Source organism: Dryobates pubescens, chromosome Z, assembly GCF_014839835.1.
Source record: "Dryobates pubescens isolate bDryPub1 chromosome Z, bDryPub1.pri, whole genome shotgun sequence".
NCBI lineage: Eukaryota > Metazoa > Chordata > Aves > Piciformes > Picidae > Dryobates > Dryobates pubescens.
Genome location: NC_071657.1, coordinates 80,805,566 through 80,829,509, shown reverse-complemented (window position 1 = coordinate 80,829,509; position 23,944 = coordinate 80,805,566). Strand labels below are relative to the sequence as shown.

At 46.5% G+C, this 23,944-nt stretch overlaps 2 pseudogenes; both read right to left on the bottom strand.

The window, feature by feature from the left end:
* Nucleotides 1–5,289: 5,289 nt before the first annotated feature.
* LOC128899431 (NADH-ubiquinone oxidoreductase chain 2-like) lies at nt 5,290–6,525 on the bottom strand (annotated as a pseudogene).
* A 5,947-nt stretch (nt 6,526–12,472) lies between these two features.
* Nucleotides 12,473–13,636, bottom strand: LOC128899422 (cytochrome b-like; annotated as a pseudogene).
* Nucleotides 13,637–23,944: the final 10,308 nt, after the last annotated feature.

Here is a 23,944-nt window from a genome sequence, read left to right as displayed (position 1 = left end):
ATGAATCTGTTTAGAATAATATTTCGTTTTCCTTTTAACATCCAATAGTGATTTACTTATATTTTTCTAATTTTCTGCTTGAAATCTGTAACTAAATTTTAAAGGCATAGCCTAATACCACTACAATCCACCCCTTCTAAACAATTTCATTGGCTGTTAATGCTACCCATCTAATCTAAAACAATATCTGTAATAATGAGTAAATAAAGTTCATAGTCCATTCTGCCTGTCCTCAGATGTAGATGATTCAGAAGTCTAAAAACCAGGAAACAAGAAAACAGAAAATAGTTGGTGTCTTGGCAGATGAGGTGAACAAAAGGAACAGGGACTCTCAGGTGACTCGGGGCTCTCAGGATTCTTAGGGTTCATGCACCATAGATTCCTCATGGATTCTTCCTTTGGGTGCAATGTTGTATCTGTGCAACATTCTGAATTTAAACTCTCTCAGCTAAAGTTAGATTTCTTTGTGGAATACACTGAATGTCACCATTCTCTTGAATTACCTAGTAAGTGTGACCAGGACCTTCAGCAAAACTCACCCCTCAGACAGGTTTGGCCTCTCCTGAAGGAGAAAATACCCAAACAGTTTTACCTAACAGATTCTTTTCTCTAGCAACAGGAGCTCTGTCACCTTCTACCTTTTGTAGCAAATCTGAGTGTGCAGGTCCAGCTCAATTCACTGAACCTCTTCTATTTACCAGCAGGTTGCTTGTGCTAAATGTTTCTCCCAGTTTTTCAAAGATCTACCCCCCCATGGCTTTGAGAGTGTTCTTCAGCAAGCTGTTGTAGCATTCAATCTTCCCTGCAGTTGGTGCATTGTAGGGGTTTTGGAATATCCATTCAATGTAGTGCTCTGTGACCGTTTGAGGCTGTGCCTTTAAGAAAGGGACAGTGCTGGCTAAATGTTTGTAAATATATTGTATTCTAAATGAATTTCATTGGTAGATAGGTGGGAGTACAATCTTATGTTTCAGTGCAGCTGGAATTTTTGGCAGTTCGGTTTCTTTCGCTCACCCCTTCCAGCTGTCTGTTTCTGGGCTTCTGGCCAAAATAACAGATAAGCATTAATAAGCATTAATCCCACTGTACTAGGCCTCCTCTGCCTCGTTAACTCCTCTTTTCTCTTTCTAACCCTCTTTGGGGAAAAGGGGAGGTAGGGGGGTGAAGGGGGTACAGGGGGAAACCCCCTCTGCTGGGTGTCTTGTTCCCATTTTTGTTTCTTTGCTGTATATTTCTGCATATATTGTAAATTTTGTATATTTGTGTACATAAATTCCCTGCATCAGTTATTGCTTTGTAAATACAGTGTTCCTTTTTGCTTCACCGGCTGAGTTAGTTGTGGTTTTTTCCATTCCTGGTTAGTGGGGGAGGGGAAGCTGGGCCTTGTCTCTCAACTCACCACATGCTCTTTGGCCCAGTTTTTTGCAAGATTGTTTTTGAAATGAGTTCTGTTGTCTGACTCAATTATCTCTAAAGTTCCGTGTATCCACAGGATTTGTCTCTCCAGACTAAGAATGGTGTTATGTGCAGTTGCATGTGGAACTGGGTAAGTTTCCAACCATCCAGTGTTTGCCTCTACCATCGTAAGCACATATTGCTTACCAGATGGAGAACAAGGTAGAGTGATGTAGTCAATCTGCCAAGACTCACCATACTGGTACTTGGACCATCTGTCACCATATCACAAGGGCTTAATTTGCTTTGCTTGCTTAACAGCAGCACAAATGTCACAGTCATGGATGACTTATGTGATAGCATTCATGGAAATGTCTATGGATCTGTCACGAGCCCACTGGTACGTTTCATCTCTGCCTCAATGTCCTGATGAATGATGAGCCTACTGAGCTAACATCTCACCTCGGTATTTCCAGTCAAGATCAAAATCAGAGTCCGTGTATGAATCCCCTCCCCACCACGTGCAGAAATGATGACTCAGACAAACAGATTGCAAAAGTGGTAGAAAGTTTAGAGAACAGTGAGTGTGTGCAAAAGAAAAAGAACATAGTGACAAGAAAGAGACCAAAATAGACCCAGAAAGATCCCAACCCCACCTAAGGGTGCACCCAAAACCCCCAGGGCTCCTCCTTCCCCCCCCTACTGCTAGGCTAGTCTCAGCAGGACAGATCTAAGACTGCCCATTCCCCCATGGCCTTGGGCCTAAACTGGCCCATGGCCGGGAGATAATCTGCCCCAGTTGGAGAGGAAGGAAAGAGGAAGTGCCAGACCCCGCTGCAAAATTTATAATGGTGCAAGGGATTATGGTAGAAATACATAATTTCCTGTGCCCACCCACTGGGCTGGACTTCTGGACACAGGAAACACCCCTGTAGCAGAGGGCACCCAGCCCAAACTGCGACAGTGTCTACTTGAGAAACTCTTGCAGCTAGATCTGCCTGATGGTTGTGTTGTTGTGCCTCAGTAGCTTTCCTCTTAGGAATGTGAGCATCAATGTGTTTCACCTTCACTGGAATTCTCTCAACTCAATCAGCAATGTCCTGCCACAGATCAGCAGCCCAAATAGGCTTTCCTTTTCTCTGCCAACCATTCTTTTTCAAGTCTTTCAGTGAACCCCATAGAGCATTGGCTACCATCCATGAGTCGGTGTAGAGATAAAGCTTTGGCCACCTCTCACATTCAGCTACATCAAGAGCTACCTGGACAGATTTTACCTCCACAAATTGACTGGATTCTCCTTCTCCATCCTTTGCTTCTGCAACTCAGCATGTTGCATTCTGCATGACAGACTGCCATCTTCCCTTGTTTTCAACAAGATGACAGGAACTGTCTTTGAACAAAGCATATTTCTTTTCATCATCAGGAGGGTAAAGAGGAGCTTCCTCAGCACGAGTTACTCACTCCTCTGGAGGTTTTGTACATCTAATGGCTTCAGTCCAGCCTGTGATCACCTTCACCAACCAGGTCTTTCAATATTTCCCATTCGTCCACATGTCTCACCTGGAGCTCTTTGCCATATGCATCAGGTTGGACCATTTTCACTTGCAGCCATGTACAAAATGTTCTTAATGTCTGGACCAGTTTGGTCCAGACCCATTGCTTGGACTATTTCTTGCTTTATCTGGTCAAAGGCTGCTTGTTGCTCAGGTGCCAACTGGAAACTGTTTCTCTTTCGAGTCTCATCATACAGAGATTTCACAATCTGACTGTATCCAGGAATGTGCAGTTTCCAAAACCCCACTGCAACGAAGAAACATAGAGTTTCTTTCATGTTCATGGAATTTGCCGTGGTAGAGACTGTGTTTACCACATCCACTGGAATGTGACAGCGTCTATCCTGCCACCGCCCTCCCTGAAACTGGATCTCTCTGGCAGGTCCTTTCACCTTGCCTTGCTTCATGGCAAAACCTGCCTTCAGGAGAATGTCAATGATTTTGTTACCTTTCTAGAAGACTTCTTCAGCAGTTTTACATTTACTAATGCGCCATAAAGAAAGAAGCATAAGTGGTTTAATGCGGTTGGCTTGAAACCAATGTATGAGGGTTCAATTCCTTCCTTTCTTGGACTTGGACATAGGCTGGTTCTTCGAAGGTGTGGTAGAGGGGTGGGCAGCTGTGAATTCACTCGATGTTGGTGTGGGTTAGTTCAGGTTGTAGGACTTTGCGTTTGAATGCGAAGGCTTCTCAGATGATGAACAGGAGTATGATGACGGCTGTTATGGAGATTAATGAGCCGATGGATGATATAGTGTTTCATAGGGTGTAGGCATCGGGGTAGTCTGAATATCAGCGTGGCATGCCAGCTAGGCCGAGGAAGTGTTGAGGGAAGAATGTTAAGTTGACTCCAGTGAATATGACTCTGAAATGGGCTTTGGCTCATGTGTTGTTTAGGGTGTATCCTGTGTATAGGGGGAATCAGTGGGTGAACCCTGCAAGAATAGCGAATACAGCTCCTATTGATAGAACGTAGTGGAAGTGGGCAACTACGTAGTAAGTATCGTGGAGGGCAATGTCTAGGGAGGATTTGGCTGGAACAATCCCGGTTAGACCGCCAACGGTGAAGAGGAAGATGAATCCTAGGGCTCAGAGTATTGGGGGGTCTCATTTGATAGTTCCTTCATGGAGCGTGGCTAATCAGCTGAAGACTTTGATGCCTGTTGGGATAGCGATGATTATGGTTGCGGATGTGAAGTATGCTCGGGTATCTACATCTATTCCTACGGTGAATATGTGGTGGGCCCACACGATGAAGCCGAGCAATCCAATGGAGAGTATGGCTCATACTATGCCTATGTAGCCAAATGGTTCTTTTTTACCGGCGTAGTACGCTACTACATGTGAGATGATGCCAAATCCTGGAAGAATCAGGATGTAGACTTCAGGGTGGCCAAAGAATCAGAAGAGATGTTGGTAGAGGATGGGGTCTCCCCCCCCAGCAGGGTCGAAGAATGTGGTGTTCAGGTTGCGGTCTGTGAGGAGTATCGTAATGCCAGTGGCGAGTACAGGAAGTGATAGAAGCAGGAGGACAGTGGTGATAAGGACGGATCAGACGAATAGGGGAGTTTGATATTGTGAAATGGCCAGAGGTTTCATGTTAATGGCTGTTGTAATGAAGTTGATTGCCCTAGGATTGATGAGATACCTGCTAAATGGAGTGAGAAGATGGCTAGGTCCACTGAGGCTCCTGCGAGGGCTAAGTTGCCGGCAAGGGGTGGGTAGATGGTTCATCCTGTTCCGGCTCCTGCTTCTACTGTGGAGGAGGCTAGGAGGAGAAGGAATGATGGGGGGAGGAGTCAGAAGCTTATGTTGTTTATTCGTGGGAATGCTACGTCGGGGGCCCCGATTATGAGTGGTACAAGTCAATTTCCGAACCCTCCGATTATAATGGGTATTACTATGAAGAAGATTATTACGAATGCATGGGCAGTAACGATGACGTTATAGATTTGGTCGTCGCTGAGGAGGGTACCGGGTTGGCCTAGTTCTGCTCGGATGAGGAGGCTAAGGGCTGTGCCGATTATGCCAGCTCATGCGCCGAGGATAAGATATAAGGTGCCAATGTCTTTGTGGCTGGTGGAGAATAGTCATCAGTTAATGAAAGTCACAGGTAAGATGGCTGAGTGTTAAGGCGTTAGGCTGTAGTCCTTTTTACAGGGGTTTAATTCCCTTTCTTACCAGTTCCGTGGTGAATTTCATGTTGAGTTGCAAGCTCATCGATGTGCATTGAAGGTGCACCGGGACTTTGGTTTAGACGGAAGCCTGTAAGGTTGGGGCATCTAGCTGTTAACTAGAATTTTGTGGGATAGAGGCCCACCTGTTTAGGAGATGAGGGTTAAGGCCCTAGCTTAATTAAAGTGTCTGGGTTGCATTCAGGCGATGTAAGGTAATATCCTGCGGGTCTTAGCAGAAACTAAGAGGGTTCAACTCTTATTTAAGGCTTTGAAGGCCTTCGGTTTGGGTGGGGTTATCCTAAGTTTCTTAGATAGTGGGTACAATTAGAGGGGAGAGTGGGAGGAGGAGGGTTGATAGGGAGGTTAGGATGGCGATTAGCGAGTTAGTGTTTTTGTTGATGTACCAGTGCTTTGTTTGGTTGATTGAGTTTGGGGGGAGTGTGACGGATGAGGAGTAAGCGAGATGGAGGTAGAAGAATAAGCTTAGTAAGGAGAGGAGGGCAAGGGTTAGGGCTGTGGGAGTCATTTCTTGTTTGGTTAGTTCTTGGATAATGAGTCATTTGGGTAGGAAACCGGTGAAGGGAGGTAGGCCGGCGAGGGAGAGAAAGGTAAGTATGAGGGCTGCGTTGAGTATGGGGGTGTTTGTCCACGATGTTATTAACGTCGATAGTTTTGTGGTGCGGGATGTATTGAGGGAGAGGAAAATGGCTGAGGTTAGGAGGGTGTAGAGAAGGCAGGTTAGGAGGGTGAGTTTAGGGGCGTAGATGATGATAACGGTTATTCATCCTAGGTGAGAGATAGAGGAGAAAGCTAGGATTTTTCGGAGTTGAGTTTGGTTGAGTCCTGTTCAACCACTGAGGGCAGCTGATGCAATAGCTATTAGGGTTAGGAGGGGAGGGTTGAGGGAGTTGGATGTGAGTAGGAGGATAGTGATAGGGGGAAATTTTATAGCTGTTGATAGTAGGAGCACTGTGGTTAGTGATGAACCTTGAAGGACTTCAAGGAATCAGAAGTGGAAGGGCACTAGGCCTAGTTTTATAGCGATTGCTGTTGTGAGGAGTAAGCATGATGTGGGGTTGGTTAGTTGGGTGATGTCTCATTGGCCAGTGGATCAGGCATTGATTAGGCTTGAGAACAAGATGGAAGCGGAGGCGGCTGCTTGGACTAGGAAGTACTTGATTGTTGCTTCAATGGCTCGGGGGTGGTGGGATTTTGAGATTATGGGGATGATGGTGATGGTATTGATTTCTAGGCCGGTTCAGGCTATTGCTCAGTGGTTGCTGGAAATTGTGATGGTAGTGCCGAGGGTGAGGCTTGCTATTGGGATTAGTTCAGCGTGGGGGTTCATTAGTAGGGGAGGGGGTTGAACCTTCATTTTCAGGGTATGGGCCCGATAGCTTTATTAGGTGACCCTACTAGAAAATAATATAAGGGAAGTATGAAGGGTTTTGATCTCTTTTGTGTAGGTTCGATTCCTACTTTTCTAAGGTTAAGGTGGGTGTGGGTTTGAAGGAAATGAGAGGGCTGGTGTACCTCTATGTTCACTTTATCATAGTGACCCTTTGAGTTCAGGCACATTTCCTTAGGTAAGGAGGTAGGCCTGCGTAGGAAATGGGCATGCTCATGTGTCAGAGGCATAGGGCTAGTGTGAGAGGGAGGAAGTGTTTTCATAGGAGGTGCATGAGTTGGTAGTAACGGAATCGGGGGTATGAGGCACGAATTCAGAGGAAGCCAGAAGAGAGGAGTAGGACTTTAGAGGCTAGGATGATGGGGAAGAGTTCTGATGGGGGATTGAGTCAGCTTGGGTTGAGGAATAGAATGGTTGTTAGGGCGTTTATTATTATGATGTTAGCATATTCGGCTAAGAAGAAGAGGGCAAATGGTCCAGCGGCGTATTCGACGTTGAAGCCGGATACAAGTTCTGATTCGCCCTCGGTGAGGTCGAATGGAGCGCAGTTTGTTTCGGCAAGCGTGGAGATATATCATATTATGGTGAGAGGTCAGGAGGAGAAGATCAGGTAGAGGGGTTCTTGGGTAGTGTCAAGTGTGCTTAGGGTGTAATTGCTGCTTAATATAATTGCAGATAAGAGGATGATTGCTAGGGTCACTTCGTAGGAAATGGTTTGTGCAACTGCTTGGAGGGCTCCGATTAAGGCATATTTCAAATTTGAGGCTCAGCCTGATCATAGGATGGGGTATACTGCGAGGCTGGACATGGCAAGGAGGAATAGGAAGCTGAGGTTGAGGTCAGTTAAGGAGAATGGAAGGGGGAGGGGAATTCAAATGGTAAGGGCAAAGAGTAAGGTTAGGGTGGGGGTTAGTAGGAATAACAGGGGGGATGAGGTGGAGGGGCGGATGGGTTCTTTGATGAAAAGTTTTACTCCGTCTGCTAGGGGTTGTAGGAGGCCGAATGGGCCAACAACATTTGGGCCTTTCCGGGCTTGCATGTAGCTTAGGATCTTTCGTTCGACCAGTGTTAAGAAGGCCACCATGATTAGGATGGGGATAGCGTAAGAGAATGCGAGGGTGAGGTTGGTTAGGGTGGAGGTGAGGGTCATGGGTAAGGAGCTAGGGAGAGGATTTGAACCGCTGGTTAAAGGGCTTAAGCCTTTTGCATTTGCCGGGCTCTGCCATGCTAGCGGTCCTTTATTTGAGACATGTGTTGGGAGCTCTTTAGGTAGTTTAGTTGGATTCCGTACTTGAGAGGAAGGCGTGTCTGGGGCATAGGCCTTACTTTCCAGGTCCTTTCGTACTGGGGAGAGTCTGTCATAGATAGAAACCGACCTGGATTGCTCCAGTCTGAACTCAGATCATGTAGGACTGTTAATCGTTGAACAAACGAACCCTTAATAGCGGCTGCACCATTAGGGTGTCCTGATCCAACATCGAGGTCGTAAACCCCCTTGTCGATATGGGCTGTTGAAGGGGATTGCGCTGTTATCCCTGGGGTAGCTTGGTTCATTGCTCAGTTGTACTGGGTCCGGTTGCTGTTAGCACGTTGAGGGGTTGCTCTTGGTTAAGAGGTAGGTCTTGTTTCTGGAGGGTTTGTTTTTCTCCAGGGCCGCCCCAGCCGAAAAATGCTAGCCAGTGAGGTGGGTTGGGTGGAGGGCCTGGTAGGTTTATGAAGGTTGTGAGGTGTGGCTGCTGATTTTGAAGTTCCACGTGGTCTTCTCGTCTAATGTTTTCATCCTCGCTTTTGCACGAGGAGATCAATTTCACTGATTATCTCTAGGAGACAGTTGGGACCTCATTTAGCCATTCATACAAGTCTCGATTTATGAGACTTGTGCGCTACCTTCGCATGGTTAGGATACCGCGGCCGTTGAACTGGGTGTCACTGGGCAGGCATCACCTTCAATACTTGGTGGGCTGAAGGCTATGTTTTTGGTAAACAGTCGGGCCCCTGGGTTTGCCTAGTTCCTTCTACAGATTTGAATCTTTCATGTTGGGCGCTCCTGAGTTGGCTTAACGGGGGAGGGGGAGTATTGGATCTTGTGGGGATAAGTGTACTTGGTTTTGGATAATAATGAGAGTATGTAAGTTCACGCTTGTGAGGGGAGAGGCCCCTAGTTACTTATTTCAGCATGAATTCTCCTCTGTGTAATAGGTTGGCCTGTTATGGGGTGTAGGGATTCGCATTGTTTTTGTATTTTTTGGTACATGAGCTTTGACGCACTCTTTGTTGGTGGCTGCTTGAAGGTCAACATTTGTGGTGGGGTTTGAAGGTTATCCGCTATGGGAGGTTGTGTTCTTTTTTAAAGGGGCTGTATCCCCTTTAAGTTGCTTCTGAGTGGCTGCAGGATTTATTGAAGGGAAGGTAGTGTAGGAGCTGTCAGAGTAGAACTTAGATTCATTTCACAGGCAACCAGCTATCACCCAGCTCGGTTGGCTTTTCACCTCTACTAACAAGTCATCCCACTCTTTTGCGACAGAGACGGGTTCACTCAATATGTAGCTGCTTGTGAGTAGCTTGCTTGGGTTTCGGGGTGGCAAGCTTAAGTTCGTTTTGCTTGGTTGTTGTTGCTGAATCATGATGCAAAAGGTACAAGGGTTAATCTTTGCTGTATTATGCTTGGGTTTTCATTATTAGTTCATCTTTCCCTTACGGTACGTGTCTCTATTGTGCCTGCTTGGTGGGGGGAATCTATTCTATCGCCTATACTAAGTGTGTGAAATGTTTTGGTTAGGTGGGAGTGGAATTTTGCAGATGTTGGTAGGGCTAGAAGTAGGCTTCAAGATGACCTGAGTTGTGGGCAGGTATCTTTCAGGTGTAAGCTGAGTGCTTTGATGTTTAGCTACGTCTTGATGTGCTAAGTGCACCTTCCGGTACACTTACCTTGTTACGACTTACCTCATCTTTGTCGGGTTATGGGTTTAATTGGAGGGGGGAAAGGGTTTGCTTGTGAGGAGGGTGACAGGCGGTATGTACGTGTCCCAGGGCCGGTTTAAGACAAGCGTGATGGTCATATTTTACTGCTAAATCCGCCTTCTGAGGGCAGGTTTTCAGGCCCTCTTTCGTTGTTTTCTGGGTCAGAAAATGTAGCCCATTTCTTTCCCCCTCATAGGCTATACCTTGACCTGTCTTTCTAGCAGGTAGGGCTGTTGTGCCCACTGTTAGGCTCTCAAGTGAGGTGGGCTGGCGACGGCGGTATGTAGGCTACTTGTAGGCAAGGGGGGGGTTGGGTGTAGCATGGGTTATCTATTATAAAACAGGCTCCTCTAGGTGGGTTTGGGACACCGCCAAGTCCTTAGGGTTTTAAGCGTTTGTGCTCGTAATTCCCTGGCGAATGCTTGGGTGGGAAAAAGCATTTGAATTTACGGCCAGGCATAGTGGGGTATCTAATCCCAGTTTGTCCCCTGGCTTTCGTGAAATCGGTTGATTGCTGAAGTTGAGGAGGATGTGGGCTTAGGTGTGTCTTGGGCTTATGACAGCTCAGACATGTTTTGGCCTCAGGTGGGGCGATAGTGTTGAGTCACTCTTTATGCCGTAAACAATTAATTTGGGTTTCTTGTATGACCGCGGTGGTTGGCACAGATTTACCAACCCTGGTGTTGCCATGACTAAGTCGAGCTTGCGCTCATTGCTTAATGTTAATTACTGCTGAATACCCGTGGGGGTGTGGCTAAGCAAGGTGTCTTGGGCTACGGGGGAGGGTGTGCCTGATACCTGCTCCTCTTGTCCTGGTAGGGGGTTAGGGGCATTTACACTGGGGCGCAGATACTTGCATGTATAGATCTGGCAAGAATTAATAGTAAGGTTAGGACTAAGTCTTTTGTCCTTGGGAAGCGTTAGCGGCCGTCTTGACATCTTCAGTGTCATGCTTTGAAGGTAAGCTACGAGGACGTTTGTTGTTTTGTTGGTCATTTGTTGTCCTCTAAGTTTTGGGGTTATGTCGAATTATAAAGAGGTTAGATTTCTATAGTTGAATCACAACAACGGCTTTTCGGGTCATAGGTCTTGGATTGAAGCCAAGTAGAAATTAATGATGACTTATTTTATGCTGTTTTTAGGGTTGTGTTTTGTCTTACGGGGTTTGGCGGTTGCATCTAATCCGTCTACTTATTATGGTGTGGTTGGTTTGGTGTTGGCATCGGTTGTAGGATGTGGGTGATTGTTGAGTCTTGGGATCTCGTTTGTGGCGTTGGTGTTGTTTATAGTCTATTTAGGGGGGATGTTGGTGGTTTTTGTTTATTCTGTGGCTTTGGCGGCGGATCCTTTTCCTGAAACTTGCGGGGATTGGCGGGTGTTAGGGTATGGAGTGGGTTTAGTTGGGGTGCTTGTTGCAGGCATGGTTGTCACTGGTGTAGGGAAGTATATAAAGTTGGGGGTGTGAACTGTTGACAATGGCGGGGCAGTTTTTGTTCGGTTAGATTTTAGTGGGGTAGCAATGTTTTATTCTTGGGGAGTGGGGATGTTTTTGGTGGCTGGGTGGGGGTTGCTGTTGACTCTTTTTGTAGTACTGGAATTAGTGTGAGGGTTGTCATGTGGGGCGATTCGGGCGGTTTAGGGTGGCAGAGGATAGTTTAGTTTAGAATACCAGCTTTGGGAGTTGGTGGTAGAGGTTTGAGCCCTCTTTCTCTGATGATGGTGGGGTTGTTTATGATGGATAAAACGTTAAAGGGATTTGGCCTGTTGAAGGCTGGTGTGGAATACGTTGATCGTCGATCACGAATGATAACGTACGATGGTAGGGGGATAGGGTATAAAAAATGAACAAATTTAGTCAACAAACAAACAAACGAATGTATCGAACGACGAACGTTAAATAATAGGGATCTCGGTGTTGAACGAATGAAAAAAAAAACAAAAACAAAAAAAAAGGAAAAAAAATGAACGTGTTTCGTGAAGTCTTTTATAACGAAAACACCTAGTAACATTTTCAAAGTAATAGGATTCTTAGAAGATGTGAAAATAGAGAAAATCATGTCCATCAGGCATTAACTAAATAGAACATCAAGACTCAAGGATAAAAGATATCATAACCAAGTGTAAAACAAAGTGCATCAGTGTTAAAATGATTCCCCATACACGCACACCGTCTCAGCTTCAGTGACTCTTGAGAGCCACAAAATAGGATGATAGGGATTGTATGCACATGTCAAGAGATTGTATTCACCCACCGCACTCTGAAGGGCAGAGTGAAGACGCCCCCAAAAAAAGGAACCAAAAGTGCCAAAGTTTGGAATGCCGCAATCACGGACGAAAATGGTAATATATAGCCAACCAGAGGTCTCATGAAAAGCAAGGTAAATGGGAGGACCAGTAATGGCCCTGAGATAGGAACCAGAGGCGCAAAAGAGCAAGTTGTGCTAGGGGTGTAGGGGGAAAGTACGGGCCTGAAGCTAGTAGCGTAGAGTCTTATATGCGGTGCATTGCTGATTTCACATGAGGTGAACGACTAATAGATAACCTGGTACGACAGCTACCGGCACGACGAGAAATAATGGCAAGTTATGGGCCGTTACCATGGAGTTCATTTGACCAAGCACTGCTGTGTGGTAGGATAATTTATATGTATAACCAAACATTAGAGGGGTTTTAGTACAAACTATAGGGCTTCATACCTGTGACCATGAAGTAGGTAATTCTTCAGATAGTAGGATGGTGAGTTACATTGAGATGGTATGTGAAAAGTGACTTGTATGCCATAAATACATTAGTAATATGTCCTAGGTTGCATATCTGTGTACTCTGGAAAAATAGAATGCACAGAAATACATAGGTTAGACATGAATGCATGAAATACATTCATGGGGGGAGGGGGAGGCAGTGTTTTATTTTATTTGTTTGCAGGTAAAACTCTAAGAAGAATTGTGTGTCTTCAGTCTTTGGCTCACAAAACCAATGTTTTTAATAAACTATTAGAGTTAGAAGTTTAGTAATTTGTTTTCTAGGGAGCTAACAAGGGGGAGAAGAATTAGGATTGTGGAGAAGTAGGCGATGGAGGCTAATTGGCCAATAATAATGAAAGGGTGCTCTACTGGTTGGCTGCCGATTCAGGTGAGGATGAGGAGGTTGGCCACTAGTATCCAGAATAAGAGTTGGGGAAGGGGTCGGAAGGCTATCGAGCGTTGTTTAGATGTGTGGAGGAGGGGGGCTAGGAATAGGACTAGGACTGAGGCAGCTAGGGCTAGGACTCCTCCTAGTTTATTAGGGATTGAACGTAGGATGGCATAGGCAAATAGGAAGTATCATTCAGGCTTGATGTGGTGGGGTGTGACTAGGGGGTTAGCGGGTGTGAAGTTTTCTGGGTCGCCTAGGAGGTTGGGTGAGAATAGTGCTAGGGTTACAAGGGGCAGGAGTATAAATATGAATCCTAGGATGTCTTTTACAGAGAAGTACGGGTGGAAGGGGATTTTGTTGCAGTCGGATACGATTCTGAGGGGGTTGTTTGAGCCGGATTCATGGAGGAAAGTGAAGTGAATTAGGGTGAGTCCTGCGATTAAGAATGGAAGGAGGAAGTGCAGGGCGAAAAATCGGGTGAGGGTGGGGTTGTCTACAGAGAATCCGCCTCAAGCTCATTCGACAATAGTCTGTCCTACGTAGGGAAGGGCTGAGAATAGGTTTGTGATGACGGTTGCCCCTCAGAAGGATATTTGTCCTCAGGGGAGGACGTAACCGACGAAGGCAGTGGCTATGAGGGTAAGGAGGAGGATGACTCCCGTGTTTCAGGTTTCTTTGAATAAGTAGGATCCGTAGTAGAATCCGTGTCTGATATGCAAGTAGATACAGATGAAGAAGAATGAGGCCCCGTTGGCATGGAGGTTGCGGATTAGTCAGCCGTATTGGACGTTGCGGCATGTGTGGGCGACAGATGAGAAAGCCAGGGCTGTGTCAGCGGTGTAGTGGGTGGCAAGTAATAGACCTGTGATGATTTGTGTTATTAGGCAGATGCCAAGGAGGGATCCGAAATTTCATCATGCTGAGATGTTGGAGGGTGCGGGTAGATCGATTAGGGAATCATTAACTATTTTTAGGAGGGGGTGGGATTTACGAAGGTTTGGGGCCATTGGGGGAAAAGGTTCTGTAGGAGATTAGGATGATAAGGATGGAGAGAGTGAATGTGCTTAGGTAGGTTTTGATGAGGCCTGAGTGTATAGGGGTAGAGGTTTCGGATATGATGCGTTGGAGATCTGCGAGGCCTTCAGGGCCGATTTTTTTATATCAGGATAGGTCGATTAGGTGGGTGGCGATTTTTTGGCCGGTGTTGAGAAGGTTTGAAGAGCTGATACGGTGGGTGAGGGGGTTAAAGTAACCTAGTGAAGAGGAGAAGTTAGAGGGGGCGTTTTGTTGAGGGCGCGTGAATGGGTTATGTTTGAGAGTTCGAGAGCTAGGATAATGCCTAGTAGCGTGATGATGATAGCTGTGAATTTTGTGATGGGTGGTATGGTTATTGGCGGGGTTTTTGAGGGGAGGATGAATGATGTGATGAGGAAGCCAGCTAGAATGCTACCTAAGGCTAGTCGTGTAATTGGGTTGATGATAAGGGGGTTGTTTTTGTTGATGGGGGTGATTGAGGGCAGGTGGGTGTGTCCTGTTTGGACTAGAATGGTCAGGCGGAAGCTGTAGGTTGCAGTGAAGGATGTGGCCAAAAGAGTTAATAGGAGAGCTCATGAGTTTAGGTAGGAGGTGTTGAGGTTTTCGATGATGAGGTCTTTTGAGTAGAATCCTGCCAGGAATGGGATTCCTATTAGGGCTAGGTTGCCGATGGTTAAGCAGGAGGTGGTGATTGGGAGGATTTTTTGGAGGCTGCCTATTTTTCAGATGTCTTGCTCTCCATTGAGGTTGTGGATGATGGATCCGGAGCAGAGAAAGAGTATGGCTTTGAAGAAGGCGTGGGTTGAAATGTGGAAAAAAGCAAGTTGGGGAAGGTTTAGGCCGATAGTAACTATTATGAGGCCTAGTTGGCTCGATGTGGAAAAGGCGATGATTTTTTTTATGTCGTTTTGTGTCAGGGCACATGTGGCGGCAAATAGGGTTGAGAGGGCTCCCAGGCACAGACATAGGGAGAGAGCGGTGGGGTTTGTGGCAAGTATGGGGTGGGTGCAGATGAGCAAGAAAATGCCAGCTACTACTATGGTGCTTGAATGGAGAAGGGCTGATACTGGGGTAGGGCCTTCTATGGCGGCGGGAAGTCATGGGTGGAGGCCGAATTGGGCGGACTTGCCTGTGGCAGCTAGAATGAGCCCTAAGAGGGGGAGTGTTGGGAGTTTGAGAGGGGAGGAAGGCTTGTTGAATTTCTCAGGTGTTCATGGTTGAGGCTAGTCAGGCCATGCTGAGGATTAGCCCGATGTCTCCGATTTGATTGTAGAGGACAGCTTGGAGGGCGGCTGCATTGGCTTCTGCTCGTGCATGTCATCAGCCAATTAGGAGGAAAGATATGATTCCTACACCTTCTCAGCCAATAAATAGGAGGAATATGTTGTTGGCGGTAATTAAGAGGAGTATAGCGATTAAGAAGATTAGGAGGTATGAAAAAAATTTTGTAATATGGGGCTCTGATGCTATGTATCATAGGGCGAATTGGAGGATTGATCATGTTACGAATAAGGCGATGGGGAGGAATGTTGATGAGTATTGGTCGATTTTGAAGCTGAGTGGGATTTTAAAGTTCATGATAAATTTTCATTCTCAGTTGGAGATAATGCTTTCAGTTCCTGAATATATGAATAGCGTTATGGGGATGAGACCAGTAATAAAGGCTGTTTTGATGTAGTGCGTGATGGTGGGGGGGGAGTTTGGAGGGGTTTTTGTGAATAGGGGGAGTAAAATGGGTGTTAGGATGATTGTAAGGGTAAGTAGGGTTGAGGTGTTGAGGAGGAGGGCGGCGTCCACTACTTTTACTTGGATTTGCACCAAGGTGAGTGGTTCCTAAGACCAATGGATTACTACTATCCTTTAAAAGTAAGGGGACTGGGGGTTTAAGCCCAGATGCAAGAGTTAGCAGTTCTTGTTGGTTTACCTCCCCTCGGCAGGTAAGAAGGGTCTAACTTCTATTTTTAGAGTCACAGTCTAATGTTTGGGTTAAACTATACTTGCTTTGGGAGGTTATGCGACAAGTTCGGGTTTTAAGATAAGAAGGAGGAGGGGGACGATGTGAAGGGTTATCAGAATGTGTTCCCGTGTGGAGGAGTTTTGGGTAGTTGTGATGTGACAGGGGAGGGGTCCTTGTTGGGTTGTAAGGAATATAAATAGGGTGTAGGAGGCAGTTTAGAAGGATGCAGCTCCAGTGAGGAGGAGTGTGAGTGGTGATCAATTGAATAGGGAGATTATAATGGTTAGTTCTGCTATAAGGTTTGTGGTGGGTGGGAGGGCTATGTTGGTTAAGTTGGCTAAGAGTCACCATGTTGCTATGAGGGGTAGTAAGGGTTGAAGGCCTCGGGTTAATAGGAGGATTCGACTGTGGGTACGTTCATAATTTGTGTTGGCTAGGCAGAATAATATTGATGATGTCAGGCCGTGGGAGATTATGAGAATTATTGCTCCTGAGAAGGATCAGAGAGTTTGAATTATGGTAGTGGCAATCACTAGGCCTATGTGGCTGACAGAGGAGTAGGCGATGAGGGCTTTCAGGTCAGTTTGGCGTAGGCAAATGGAGCTGGTTATTAGTGCTCCCCATAGGGCTAGGATTAGGAAGGGGTAGAGGAGGAGTTCTGAGTAGTTAGTTGGAAGGGTAATGCGCATGATGCCATAGCCCCCGAGTTTTAGCAGGAGGGCAGCGAGTAGTATGGAGCCTGCAATGGGGGCTTCTACGTGTGCTTTGGGGAGCCATAGGTGGACTCCATATAGGGGGGCTTTAACTATGAAGGCCAGTAAAAGGGCTAGGCTTGTCAGGGGTGTAGTTCAAGAGTCGGTTGGTGGAATAAGGGGGGTGAGTTTAATTATAGGGAGGTAAAGAGTACCAGTTTGGGTGTGTAGGTGAAGTAAAGTGACTAAGAGGGGGAGAGAGCTAATAAGGGTGTAGAGTAGGAGGTAGATGCCCGTGCTTAATCGTTCTGGTTGATTGCCCCATCGGGTGATTAGAATTAGTGTTGGGATTAGAGTTGCTTCAAATGTGATGTAGAATAATATTAGTTCGGTGGTGGAAAATGCTAGGATAATAAATGGTTGCACTATGATGAAGGTGGTGATGAAGATTCGTTTGCGTGTCGGGGGTTCATGTTGGAGGTGGTTTTGGCTGGCTAGGATTATGAGGGGTAGAAGTCAGCAGGATAGTTAGTAGGGGGGAGGAGATCTGATCAACGCCTGTTCATGGGGTTAGGTTTTTGTAGGGGAGGTAGGACGGAGTAAGTCATTGGAGGCTGATAAGGGCAATTAGGAGACTGTGCGAGGTGGTATTAGTCCATAGGAATTTTGTGGGGGATAAGAGGGCTGTGGGAAGGAGTATGATTGTTGGGATGATGATTTTTAGCATTGTAGGAGATTGAGGTTATGTAGGTGATCTGAGCCGTGGGTTCGTGAGGAAGCTACAAGTGCAGCCAGGCCTGTACCGGCTTCGCAAGCGGAGAACGCTAGTATGAGTAAAGGGATGAGGGTGGATGATGTTGTGTAGTTTTCTACTGGTCAGATTGAGAGGGCTATGTGTAGTGATAATATCATGCTTTCTAGACATAGTAGGGCTGAGACTAGGTGTGTTCGGTGGAAGGCTAATCCTAGACAACTTAGGGTAAAGGCTGAATAGAAGCTTAGATGCATGATGGACATTAAGAGAGTCATAGGGTGGAACTATGATTTGTTGAGCCGAAATCAGCTGTCTTTATTAGACTAACTCTCTGACTATTCTGCTCATTCTAGTCCTCCTTGGATTCATTCATAGATGAGTCCCAGGGTTAAGAGGATGATGATTGTGGAGGCTCAGGTCAGGGAGGTAATGGGGGATTGGAGCTGTGTTGCTCAGGGGAGGGGGAGGAGAAGGGCGATTTCTAGGTCGAATAGGAGGAATAGGATAGCTAATGAGGAAGAATCGGATGGAGAATGGGAGTCGGGCGGATCTGAGAGGGTCAAAGCCGCATTTGTAGGGGAAGAGTTTTTCTGAGTCCGGGTTGGTCTGAGCGAGTCAGAAGTTGAGAGTAATTAGGGCGATACTGAGGGTTAGGGAGAGGGATAGCATGAACGCAATTATGTTTATTGCCCTTCTCTGGGTTAGGACCAGATTCTAGAGATTGGAAGTCAATTGTAATTAGTATACTAGAAGGGCACGATCCTCATCAGTAAATTGTTATGTAGAGGAATAGTCAAACAACGTCTACAAAGTGTCAGTATCAGGCTGCTGCTTCAAATCCAAAGTGATGGTTTGGGGTGAAGTCAAATTTGATTAGGCGTAAGAGACAAATTAAGAGGAAAGAAGAGCCGATGATGATGTGAAGGCCGTGGAATCCTGTGGCGACAAAGAAGGTTGAGCCGTACACACAGTCGGCGATTGAGAATGGGGCTTCATGGTATTCTATGGCTTGGACGGTGGTGAAGTAGAGTCCAAGGAGGATAGTTAGGGTGAGGGCTTGGATTGCTTGTTTTCGGTCGGCTTCTGTGATGCTGTGGTGGGCTCAAGTAACGGTGATTCCTGAGGCTAGGAGAAAGGCTGTATTGAGTAGGGGGACTTCTAGTGGGTTTAGGGGTTTAATTCCTGTGGGGGGTCATTGGCCTCCTAGCTCTGGGGTGGGTGCGAGGCTGGAGTGGAAGAATGCTCAGAAGAAGCCTAGGAAGAAGAAAACTTCGGATGTGATGAATAAGATTATTCCGTAGCTGTTGCAGTTTGAGCTGGGTGCCCCCCTGGTGTGTTCACTTCCTGTGTCCAGAAGTCCAGCCCAGAGGGATGGACACAGGAAATTGTGTGTATTTCCTAGTGCGGGGTCTAGCACTTTCTCTTTTCTTCCTCCTCCGCCAGCCGGTAACTGGGGGAGATGTCTGCTGGCTTTGGGCCTGACTAGGCCCAAGGCCACAGGGGGATGGGCAGTCTCAGGCCTGGCCAGCTGAGACTAGCCCAGCAGAGGGAGGGGGAAGAAGGAGCCCTGAGGGTCTCGGGTGTACCCTCAGGTGGGAATGGGATGCCTCTGGGTTTGCTTTGGGATCTTTCTTTGTCACTGCGCTTTGGGTTCTCTGTAACATTCACTGCTTTCTATTTAAACTTTCATCACTTTTGCAATCCGTTTGTCTGAGTGTTTTATTCCTGCCCGTGGTGGGGAGAGAGGGGGCTGCTTCAACCCAGCACATTCTTGGTAGCAGAGGATGGTTGTTGTGGGGAGGGGGTCTGCCTCTAAACCCACCACATTCTTGGCAAGCCAGGCAGGAGAGGAGTTTGTTATTGTGCATTCTGCAGATCGGATTGCAAAAGATAAGAGAGTTTAAATTTAATTCTGGGCGTCGTTCTGGTTTTCTGGAAGTTGGGGCTCAAAGTGTTGTTGTTGGGGCGATTGTGTGAGTTCTCGTGGATTGCCGGGGGACACTTGGTGCGTGGCCGGTGGCACGGAGCCCCTCCTGCTATTTCAAGCAGGGGTGGCTCTTAACCATCGGAACTGGGGCATCGCTTGAGAATGCGGGACCTGCCCCTCCTCCACCTTTACTCTCTGCGGAGCGGCAGAAGCGGCGGGGGGTGAAGTGGGGGAAGGGGCAGCAGCGAGCAGATCAAAGTCGGGTCCGTTCTCGCTGCGGGTTAGGGCCAGCCGCGGCGGAGCGGGCGAGCCAAGAAGGGCCAACGGGAACTCAGTTCGAAAGCTGTTCTCAAGGGCCCTGGGGACGCATTTATGGCTTTCTCTGGAGGAGCCGTTTGAATGCCCGAGGGGTGGAGGCGATTTTGATTCTGTACCGCAGCGGTAGAGGTGGCTGGAGCCCTGCTGTATGCTCGGGCTGTGGCGGTGGCGGGTCCGGCCGTGCGCCAGCGGCGGCGACGGTGGCCCCGGCCGTGCACTCGGGCTGTGGCGGCTGAGGGCCGAGCCGTGCGCTCGGAGCGGCGGCGGCGGCTCAGGCCGTGCACTCGGAGCGGCAGCGGGGCCAGCCCTGTTCTCTTCCCTGGCGTTTTCGGACGAGTTCCGAAAATGGCACCTAGCACCTGGCTCCACCTCCCTCCTTCTCAGCAGGTTGTGGAGCAGCCCCTCCCTCTCCCGGGGTGGGGCTGTGTACTTGGAGCTGCCACATCTGCGGTATGCGAACGCCCAGTGGAGGGGCGGTGTACCTGTGGCATGCGTCTGTGGAGCCTCGGGCCGCGGCTGGAAGCGGTCAGCACTGGGCTTGGGATAGGTCCGTGCGGTGTTGAGAGAGGCTCAGCGTGCTATTTTCCTGGAGGGGTGGAGAAGCAGCAGAGCTTGATTGTTCTGACTGGCTTGCCCCAGGGGTGGAAATATGCCGCTGAGTAGATAGAGATGGGAATAGGTTTGGTTGAGAAGTTGTGAGGTTCTTTCCAGGTGACCAGGATGTCCAACGGATCCATGAAGAGCTTGCACCGCAGAAGAGTGAACTCTGCATCGCGGGAGGTTCCGTTAGATGAGAGGAGAAGGACTGTAATGGATTGATGCTTGAGCCTGAATGACAGACTGTTTGAGTGGACGCCCAGATGAAGATGTGGACTTCGCCGGACATGTCATCAGGAGTTTTCTGATCTGATGATGTGTTTGGGTGCAGGGATTATGGTATGAAATAAGGGGTGGCTCTTGTCGTAGTTTGGGCTGGGTGCCCTCTGCTACAGGGGTGTTTCCTGTGTCCAGAAGTCCATCCCAGTGGGTGGACTCAGGAAATTAGGTATTTCTACCATAATCCCTTGCACCACTATAAATTTTGCGGTGGGGTCTGGCACTTCCTCTTTCCTTCCCTCTCCGAGACTTGGTAACTGGGGGAGAGATCTCCCGGCCATGGGCCTGATTGGGCCCAAGGCCACAGGGGGATGGGCAGTCTCAGGCCTGGCCAGCTGAGACTAGCCCAGCAGAGGGAGGGGGAAGAAGGAGCCCTGGGGGTTTTGGATGCACCCTCAGGTGGGGTTTGGAGTCTTTCTGGGTTTACTTTGGTTCCTTTCTTGTCACTATGTTTCCTTTTGTGCACACTCACTGTTCTCTATGTAAACTCTCCACTACTTTTGCAATCAGTTTGTCTGAGTCGTTATTTCTGCCTGTGGTGTGGAGGGGATCTGCCCCAACCCATTACATAATCCTATCTCTAGAATATCACTAAAACAGCCCAGAAAATTGATTCTTTGATTTCCTCTCTTCTGATTATCAAAGTAGCCTGAGCTGAATGCAGCATTTGGTATCGCTGCACTTGTCAGTGTGGTATATTGTGGTGAGCTGAATCTCACCCCGGTTCTCCTAAAGGGTACCTGTTATGTATTAGCTTTTAAATTACACCAGAATATATTATCAGCTGTTCAATTCATGCAACAGCTGTGAGGTTTAAATCAGAGTAAGACTTCCTGAAAAGACCTGAAAAGACAATATCCTGACCCACAACTCATCACAACCAAAGGCAGAAGAAAGGAGTGGACTCAATATACACCTAAATCTTGGGAGGTCTTTGGATTTTGCTACATTAAAGCAGCAGCATCTGTCAAGACTCATTCTGTAGTTTGGGCCCAGTCCATCTTTTAGGGAATTTTTTGTCATGGAGAAAGGTTAGTTCAGCACAGAATTTTGTTCCTAAAACTAGTTAAAATGTGCTGTTTTCCTCACTAGAAATATTCTTTCTTTTCTTTCATTGAAAAAATGTGTAACAAAAAGATCAACATTATTATTGTTGTGCTCATTATTTTATTTTCATGAATGTTTTAATTAAAATTATACATTTCTATCAACTCAAATTCTAAAACCTTGGGTTTTTTTTCCTTATTTATTTAGTAAGTTCACCATATAATAAGAAAATGTTACTTCCTGTAATAAAAATATACTTTAAAAGAAGCTATTTTGTTACATGTATCTATTTAAAAGGACACAATTATTGACATTAAAAAGTATAAACCGTGAAAAAAATTGATACAACTTCAAAACATAGTTTCTTTTTCTTCTAGAGTGGATTTCTTTCTCTCTCTTTTTTTTTTTCCCTGTTTTTCATCAGCTTCTTTGTCTTTTAGCTTTAGTTTCAGAACGAAATGAAGGACAATGGACTATAAAATAAATTAAACAGTGTGCTTCACATATGAAATCTCATAAACTTCACCTATTTTATTTTCTTCACCAGAGTGGCTCGATACAAACATAAATCTTAAAGAAGCCTCTGAAGCTTGTGGAATAATATCATTGGTAAGATATACAGCTTCCTTTGTTAAAGAGAAATGAAGGCTCATCCTAACACTCTTGCAACGGAAACTACCTGAGAACCATAAATAAAAGTTTTTCCTTCTTTATCCATCTGCACTGAGGAGATGATGCATTTTCCAAAGACATACATACCCATTTCTGTCTGATATGCTTCTGCCTTGCTTTCTTTCTGGGAAACTGGCAGCATAGGCGTAGAAAAAGTAAATATCTTTTCCAGTTACTTAACTTATGCTGAAATCTGGAGAAGTTCCTTATCCCCATGTGTTTCATAAGCACTTCTTTCAACAGTGCGATGTATTAGGAATTCAGAACTTCTGGCTGAGATCAATAATTTCACAAAGGAACATACATGATGTTGTAACCATTACGTCCTTTGAAAACATGTTCGTTGCATGTCCCCTATTCAAATATTGTCTCTTTCCAAAACTGCTTAGCTGATGAAATCTGACAGCATTGCAGCTTGAGTCGGCCCAATCTATTTAGTTTATAAGATCTGACAAGATCACAGCGGGAAGTGCCCAGGAGATATGTTGGGATCACAGCTTGAGGAGGCACAGCATATAAACTTTGATCCAAAGATCTACATAAAACTTAAATCACATCCCTCAGCTTCAAGAAAAGCACAAATGCAAACTTAAAAAGAATATTATTAATTTTATAAGAAATTGTCTGCATGTACTTCAATGGATGTAGAATTAAATCTGCCACCAGATTACAGAATTCTTATGAAAATTAATACCCAATCCAGCAACATAAGGTCATAGAGAAACACAAAGGTTACTGTCAATTCATCCAGCCTTCTGAATGTTTTTTTTGTTGTTTGTTTGATTGTTTTTAACTAGACCCCTTGTGGGATGCAAAAAGCAAACAATTCTCACCTCAACTCAGTTCTGCTAACAACATCAAAAGTGACTACCACATTTTTTGTCTCAAACACTTATTTTCTCTTTTTAAATTAGTGTTATTGTATTTGAGTATTGTACTATCAGATGTCAAGATAGTTACATGATACAATGAGAAGACTCAGGGGAGACCTTAGTGCTCTCTACAAGTACCTGAAGGGAGGTTGTAGACAGGCAGGGGCTGGTCTCTTCTCCCAGGCAACAAGCACCAGAACAAGAAGACAGAGTCTCAAGCTGCACCAGGGGAGGTTTAGACTGGATGTTAGGATGAAATTCTACGCAGAGAGAGTGATTGCCCATTGGAATGTGCTGCCCGGGAAGGTGGTGGAGTCACCATCACTGGAGGTGTTTAGGAGGTGGCTTGATAGGGTGCTTGGTTTAGTTGATTAGATGGTGTTGGATGACGGGTTGGATGCAATGATCTTGATGGTCTCTTCCAACCTGGTCTATTCTATTCTATTCTATTCTATTCTATTCTATTCTATTCTATTCTATTCTATTCTATTCTATTCTATTCTAGCAGGACAGAATGTCTTCCAGACAGCTGGCCTGCAGAGCTGGGCAGAAGGAGTCAGGGAACAGCATAGTCTTCCTCTGTTCCAGAATGGGGTAGTTGGTGATCTGCTTAGCCACTTGGATCCCCACAAGTCCATGGGACCAGATGGGATACATCCCAGGGTGCTGAGAGAGCTGGCAAATGAACTGGCCAAGACTCTCTCCATCATTTTTCAGCAGTCCTGGCTCACTGGAGACATCCCAGAGGACTGGAAGCTGGCCAACGTGGTGCCCATCCACAAGAAGGGCCGGTTGGATGAGTCAGGGAATTATAGACCTGTCAGCCTGACCTCAGTGCCAGGCAAGATTATGGAACAGGTCATCTTGAGTGCAGTCACACAACACTTGGAGGATGGCCAAGGGATCAGGTCCAGACAGCATGGGTTTAGGAAGGGCAGGTCCTGCCTGACCAACCTCATCTCCTTCTATGATCAGGTGACCCGCCTGGTGGATGTGGGGCAGGCTGTAGATGTAGTCTACCTGGACCTCAGCAAGACCTTTGACACCGTCCCCCACAGCAAACTCCTGGCCAAGCTGTCAGCCCATGGCTTGGATGGGAGCACACTGCGATGGGTTAGGAACTGGCTGGAGAGCCGAGCCCAGAGAGTGGTGGTGAATGGTGCCA